At 28.3% G+C, this 6,095-nt stretch overlaps 1 pseudogene; it reads left to right on the top strand.

The window, feature by feature from the left end:
- The first annotated feature begins 2,695 nt into the window (after positions 1-2,695).
- On the top strand, positions 2,696-3,396 carry LOC141673060 (histone H3.3-like; annotated as a pseudogene).
- The last annotated feature ends 2,699 nt before the right edge of the window (positions 3,397-6,095 follow it).

The following is a 6,095-nucleotide window of genomic DNA, read 5'->3' as shown; positions in this document are numbered from 1 at the left end:
AATATTTAGAGAATAAATAAAGTAAAAAATTATGGATCGTGAGTCTTAGTTAGTAAACTTAAATAGTTTGATTTTGAATTTGATTGATGATGCAATCAAATGTCAATTTGTAAAGATTTGTTCACACACTAACCACCTCAACAAAAGAAAAACTTGATACCACAGTTATTCATGAGTAGGCGATAAATAAACAGAGTTAGCTATAAATAAACAGAGTTAGCTATGAACAATAGTGGAGATCGGCTCGTTTAAGTGAACTCAGTTCGTCTCGTCTCCTTAGTCAAAACGATCTTAAACATGAAAATGAGTTCGGATGAGTAAAAGAGTGAAGCCGAGCTTTTTTCATTTAAACTAGTACTCGGCTCGTTAAACTCGAAATTGCTTGGATTCAGTCCGGTTTCGGTAATAATTTAGCTCGGAATCAGCTCGAACTCAGTTAAAATTCTGTTATAATAAATTATTTATAATGATATATATTACAAATGATAAATTATTACTAATCACTAATATATTTATAAATATATTTTTCTCGTCGTTTATTAATAATTTAATTATTATGGAAATGTCGTTCATATTTCGAAATTTAACGCTTAATTTTTTCATAAGAGAACTATCAAACATTGTAATCATGATTTATTTGTCTTCAATTTTTTCATAATTTCATGAACATCATTAAATAACCTGTAATTTAGATACACCCGATTTTAGTAAAATATTAGAACATAATAAAATTTTGACATCTATATTTTAAAAAGTAATGTACGATTTCTAAAATTAGCATTTTCTAAACAGTGTAAAATAAAATTGGACATATTCTTAAACCTCGACGTCAAAAATAAATATATATATATATATTTAAGAAACAGGTGTAGATCGATAATGTTTATATCATTATAAGAAAAAGTTTATTAATCGATATTGAACATTACTATTCTTTCGGTCGTTACACTGTGATCATCTCGTTTCATTTTTTTAAAAATAATTAACCTCGGCTCGGTTCAGAAAGAACTTGACTTGTTTGCAGCTCGATGAGTTTGATTTGATTTGCAAATGTAACTACTAAGCTCCGTATCATATAGTAAGATTATAGTCTTTGTACCATATTAGAACTTTATTACATATGAATTTACACGTACTTTTTATGAATATTTAAAATTAATTGTAGTAAATTTATGTAATTGTATTTTAATTTAACTTATATACGTGTTAACCAAAGTTTTATATGAGTTTTATTTATTTATTTTTTTGTAATTTTGTAGTTAATGACAGTTTGCATGCACCTATATATATATATCTATATATGAATATATAGGTTCAAGGTCAAATACAAAATTTTTAAGTACAAGATTACAATTTTTTTAATTCTACTTATATAACCCGGTTAAACATCATTTATTCACTAATAACTTAAATTTTAATAAATAAATGTAATTTATTTCTTCGATATCATTCTCATTCGCCAATATTAAATTAGGGTACATAATATAATATTTTATTTTTCTTCAAAAAACCAAAAGTTTATTTCTTTAATATAGAAGTGTGCTTAGTCATTACTAAAATTTTGTTAAATTAATATTATATACTTTTCAATTTTCTTTATCAGTTCACCCAAAAAATATTGGGTACAAAAATTATAAAATATTGTTAATTTATTTTGATTTTATTAATAATACCAATTTAAAATTATATATGATATGAATTCAACACATGCATAACTATTGTTTAACACACACGAGTTTGAACTCTAGTTATGTATTTGTTGAGCATAACTATAAGAAAATATGAGACTTTCGTAGAAATTTTTGCAACTTTTTCATAAATTATGAAATGTTATGAAAATGTTGTACGTATATAGTAAATTTTTTTAAAAATTTTACTCAATTATTGTTAAATGATGTTAAATTCAAGTGATATATGTAATAACCAAAATTTACTCATTTATTGTTAAATGATGTTAAATTCTAGTAATATATGTAATAACCAAAAAAGTTTGTACATAAAAAAGTTTGTACCGGATTTTATAATCAAAATTTATTGGTCGAGGGTGATTACTCGGGTGAATTTAGTCTAGTTATTAGTAAGCCCATTTGTAAAAATCTGCTATTATTTTTAGAAATTAAAATATTCTTTTTAAATCTTTGCATATTTTGCATACAATCATCTAGATTTTTATTAATTTTAGAATTATTACCATTTTATCTATAAAAGATCCTCCATCAAATATTTTTGAACACTCCAATAAGAACACGTTGAGTAGGATTTATGATCTGCACCTACCTTTAAGATTGATTATAGACCGTCAGATGGAGGGGCGGGGAACTCAAAAAACTACACTTAAGAGCGGTCAATTCATGTAGAAACTACTAAGCACATCATTAGCAACTTGTAACTGTTAAATCAAAACATAATCCCCCTGCCCCATATATAAAAACAGTTTCCCCCTCCCCATTTGTTCTTCAAATTTTTATATACATCTTCACTAGGAAGTGATAAAGAGAAAATAAACCTCAAAATATTTGAAGAAGAATTATAGCTAGGTAATTTATTAAGTGAACGTTCTCTTTATTTTTTTCCTCTATATATATAAAGTACAGTTTAAAGTTTTTCCCATGAAATCTGATCTATCTAATTATATGTATGTCATATAGTATTCATCAAAGGTATTGATTGAAAACCATTCTTATTTTATTTTTAGATGGCTCGTACCAAGCAAACTGCTCGTAAATCTTGTGGAGGAAAGGTTCCTCGAAAGCAGCTCACACACAAGGTTACATCTTATTAAATGCCTATCATAAAATACATTATGATCTATATTCTCCTAACTTGATATATCTTCTCCTAAAATTTCTGTGTTTTGTTCTCTATCACAGGTTGCTCGTATGCGTGCTCCAACAACTGGTGCCTATAGGAAGCCACATAGATACCGCCCTGGAACAGTTGCCCTTCGGTATATATTTATCAGTTCATGTTATTATTGAAACATCATTTCCTGGTTGTTGCCCAAGGCTAATCATACAGTAATTTCTTGTAGTTAGATCCGTAAGTATCAGAAGACTACTCAGCTTTTGTTATTAAAACTTCCATTCCAGAGGCTTGTACGTGAAATTGCTCAAGGAATTAAGGTTAATTAGTTTTTAGTATATTTTTTCAAATAACTTTACCCAAGAGAAACCTTATCTTTGTGTATAGCATGTGCCAAATTTATTTCTAAATTGCAATAGTGAATTTGTTGTTACAGAGTGATTTGCGTTTCCAGAGCCATGCAGTCCTGGCTCTACAGGAGGCATCGGAGGCCTACTCCATGATGCCAACTTGTGTTTAATTCATGCTAAGCGGGTGACAATAATGCCAAAGGACATTCAGCTGGCAAGGAGGATCCGCGGAGAGTGTGCTTAAGCAGTTGATTCTGCCGGAGAGCAGTGTAATTAAAATAGTAGTTGTAATTGTAAGTTTGAGGATTGCTGATATATGTGGGAGTGATGAAGAAAAATTATATATGTTGAGTTAATCTTCAATGATGATGATACCTTTTTCTTTTGGTATTCACTAATATTAGGAAAGAAGATAAATCACCATAATAAGGAAATCCTAAATTATTAAAATGTAATAAGAAATTAAAAATAGTACATTTACCTTTAATTAGTTTACTTATTAAAATGAGAATCCAAACTAATGAAAATTTAGAAAAAAATTAGAATCCAAACTAATGAAATTTAGAGAAAAAATTACTTTATTCAAATTTAATATATTTGTACCCTTATTCCTCAATTTTTATTCCTTGTTGTATGTATCACCTCCTCAAAGATTGTTCTAGCCAGGAGATGCCACCCACACATTCCTCATTTTCTAATTTGCCCGTCTCACCATCTCTAAAAGCATGGGTCAATTCTGACTTTTTTGATAGTCTTTGCTCATAACATTTATTATTTTAATTCAAATCTTGTAATTTTAATTTTGAAAATTATGATATATTGTTTATTTAGTTTGTGTTTTATTAATTTTGATGATTATCAATTTGATATTCAACCGGATCAATACTAAACAAACTCTAGAATTCAATATGATCTATCTTCTCCTAACTTTTCTATAATTGTAAGTTTGAGGATTGATGATTTATGTGGGAGTTATGAAGAAAAAATATATATGTTGAGTTAATCTTCAATGAGGACATGCTTTTTCTTTTTGGTATTCAATAATATTAGGAAAGAGGATAATTTATCACAATGAGAAAATCTGAAATTGTTAAAATGTATTATGAAATTAAAAATAGTATATTTACCTTAAATAAGTTTGTTTTGATAAGAGACACATGAAAATTGAGAATCCAAACTAATAATTTTTTTTAAAAAAATTCACTTTCTTCACATCGAACTAATCAATATATTTGTCCCACCTATTGCTCCATTTTTATTCCTTATTGTAGATGGCTAATACCAAGCAAATCCCCTAGTAAATCTAGTGGATGAAAGGTTAAGAGAAAGCCACCGGCACACAAGGTTACATATTTTATTAAATGCCTATAATAGAATTCTATGACATTATTGCTTATAATAGAATTCAGTATGATATATCTTCTCCTAACATTTCTATAATTGTAAGTTTGAGGATTGATGATTTATGTGGGAGTTATGAAGAAAAAATATATATGTTGAGTTAATCTTCAACAAGGACATGCTTTTTCCTTTTGGTATTCAATAATATTAGGAAAGAGGATAATTTATCACAATGAGGAAATCTAAAATTGTTAAAATGTATTATGAAATTAAAAATAGTATATTTATCTTAAATAAGTTTGTTTTCATAAGAGACACATGAAAAATGAGAATCCAAAGAAATAATCCCTACCCTGGCTTTAAGATTGATTATAGACGGTCACATGGAGGTTTTCCCATCCCCATTTGTTCCTTCAAACTTTTATATACATCTTCATTAGGAAGTGATAAACAAGAAATAAATCTCAAAATATTTGAAGAAGAATTATAACTAGGTAATTTAAGTGATTATTTCTCTTTTAATTTTTTCCTGTATATGAAGTACAGTTTAAAGTTCTTCCTAGGCATTTTGATCTATCTAATTATTTGTATGTCATTTAGTATTCATAAGAGGTATTGATTGAAAACCATTCTTATTTTATTTGTAGATGGCTGATACCAAGCAAACCCCCTAGTAAATCTAGTGGATGAAAGGTTAAGAGAAAGGCGCTGGCACACAAGGTTACATATCTTATTAAATGCCTATAATAAAATTCGTATGATCTATCTTCTCCTAACTTTTCTATAATTGTAAGCTTGAGGATTGATGATTTATATGGGAGTTATGAAGAAAATATATATGTTGAGTTAATCTTCAATGAGGACAAGCTTTTTCCTTTTGGTATTCAAAATTATTAGGAAAGAGGATAATTTATCACAACGAGGAAAGCTGAAATTGTTAAAAATGTATTATGAAATTAAAAATAGTATATTTACCTTAAATAAGTTTGTTTTGATAAGAGACCCATGAAAAATGAGAATCCAAACAAATAATTTTTTTTAAAACAAATCACTTTATTCACATTTAATCAATATATTTGTCCCACCTATTCCTCCATTTTTATTCCTTATTATAAGCTTGTTCTAGCTCCTCTTCTCCTATAGCCATGAGACGCCATTCATTTACTCCTCCTTTCTTTGGTCTTCCACTTCATATTTCTTATTTTCCCATTTTCCCCTCTCGTACACCAGTATCTCTAATAGAAGCATGGTTCAAATATGAAAACATAGGATGCCCAACTTGAAAACATATGTTGTCTTTAGAATTTAGAACTCTAGTTGAGGCTGCTGGCTAGCAAGATGCCAAACTGCCAACAAATTTTTGAAAAGAAACTTTTAACACAACATGTTACACTCAAAATAGATATCTACTCAACAAAAACATTGGCAAGTCACCCTACTCAATTTTGTCGAAAAGGAAGCCTACTATTAAACATCTTCATGTGTTTGGAAGCAAATGCGTTATGCTAAAAGACAACTCTGAATATGTTGGAAAATTTGACTTTAAAGTATTTGAAGCTATTTTTCAGGGATATTTGGAATGCCAACAGAGTCTATGTGCTA

This window comes from Apium graveolens, chromosome 7 (genome assembly GCF_009905375.1).
Source record: "Apium graveolens cultivar Ventura chromosome 7, ASM990537v1, whole genome shotgun sequence".
In the NCBI taxonomy this organism is placed as follows: domain Eukaryota; kingdom Viridiplantae; phylum Streptophyta; class Magnoliopsida; order Apiales; family Apiaceae; genus Apium; species Apium graveolens.
Note: the sequence above shows the minus strand (reverse complement) of the source record. Positions and strands in the feature narration are given on the sequence as shown.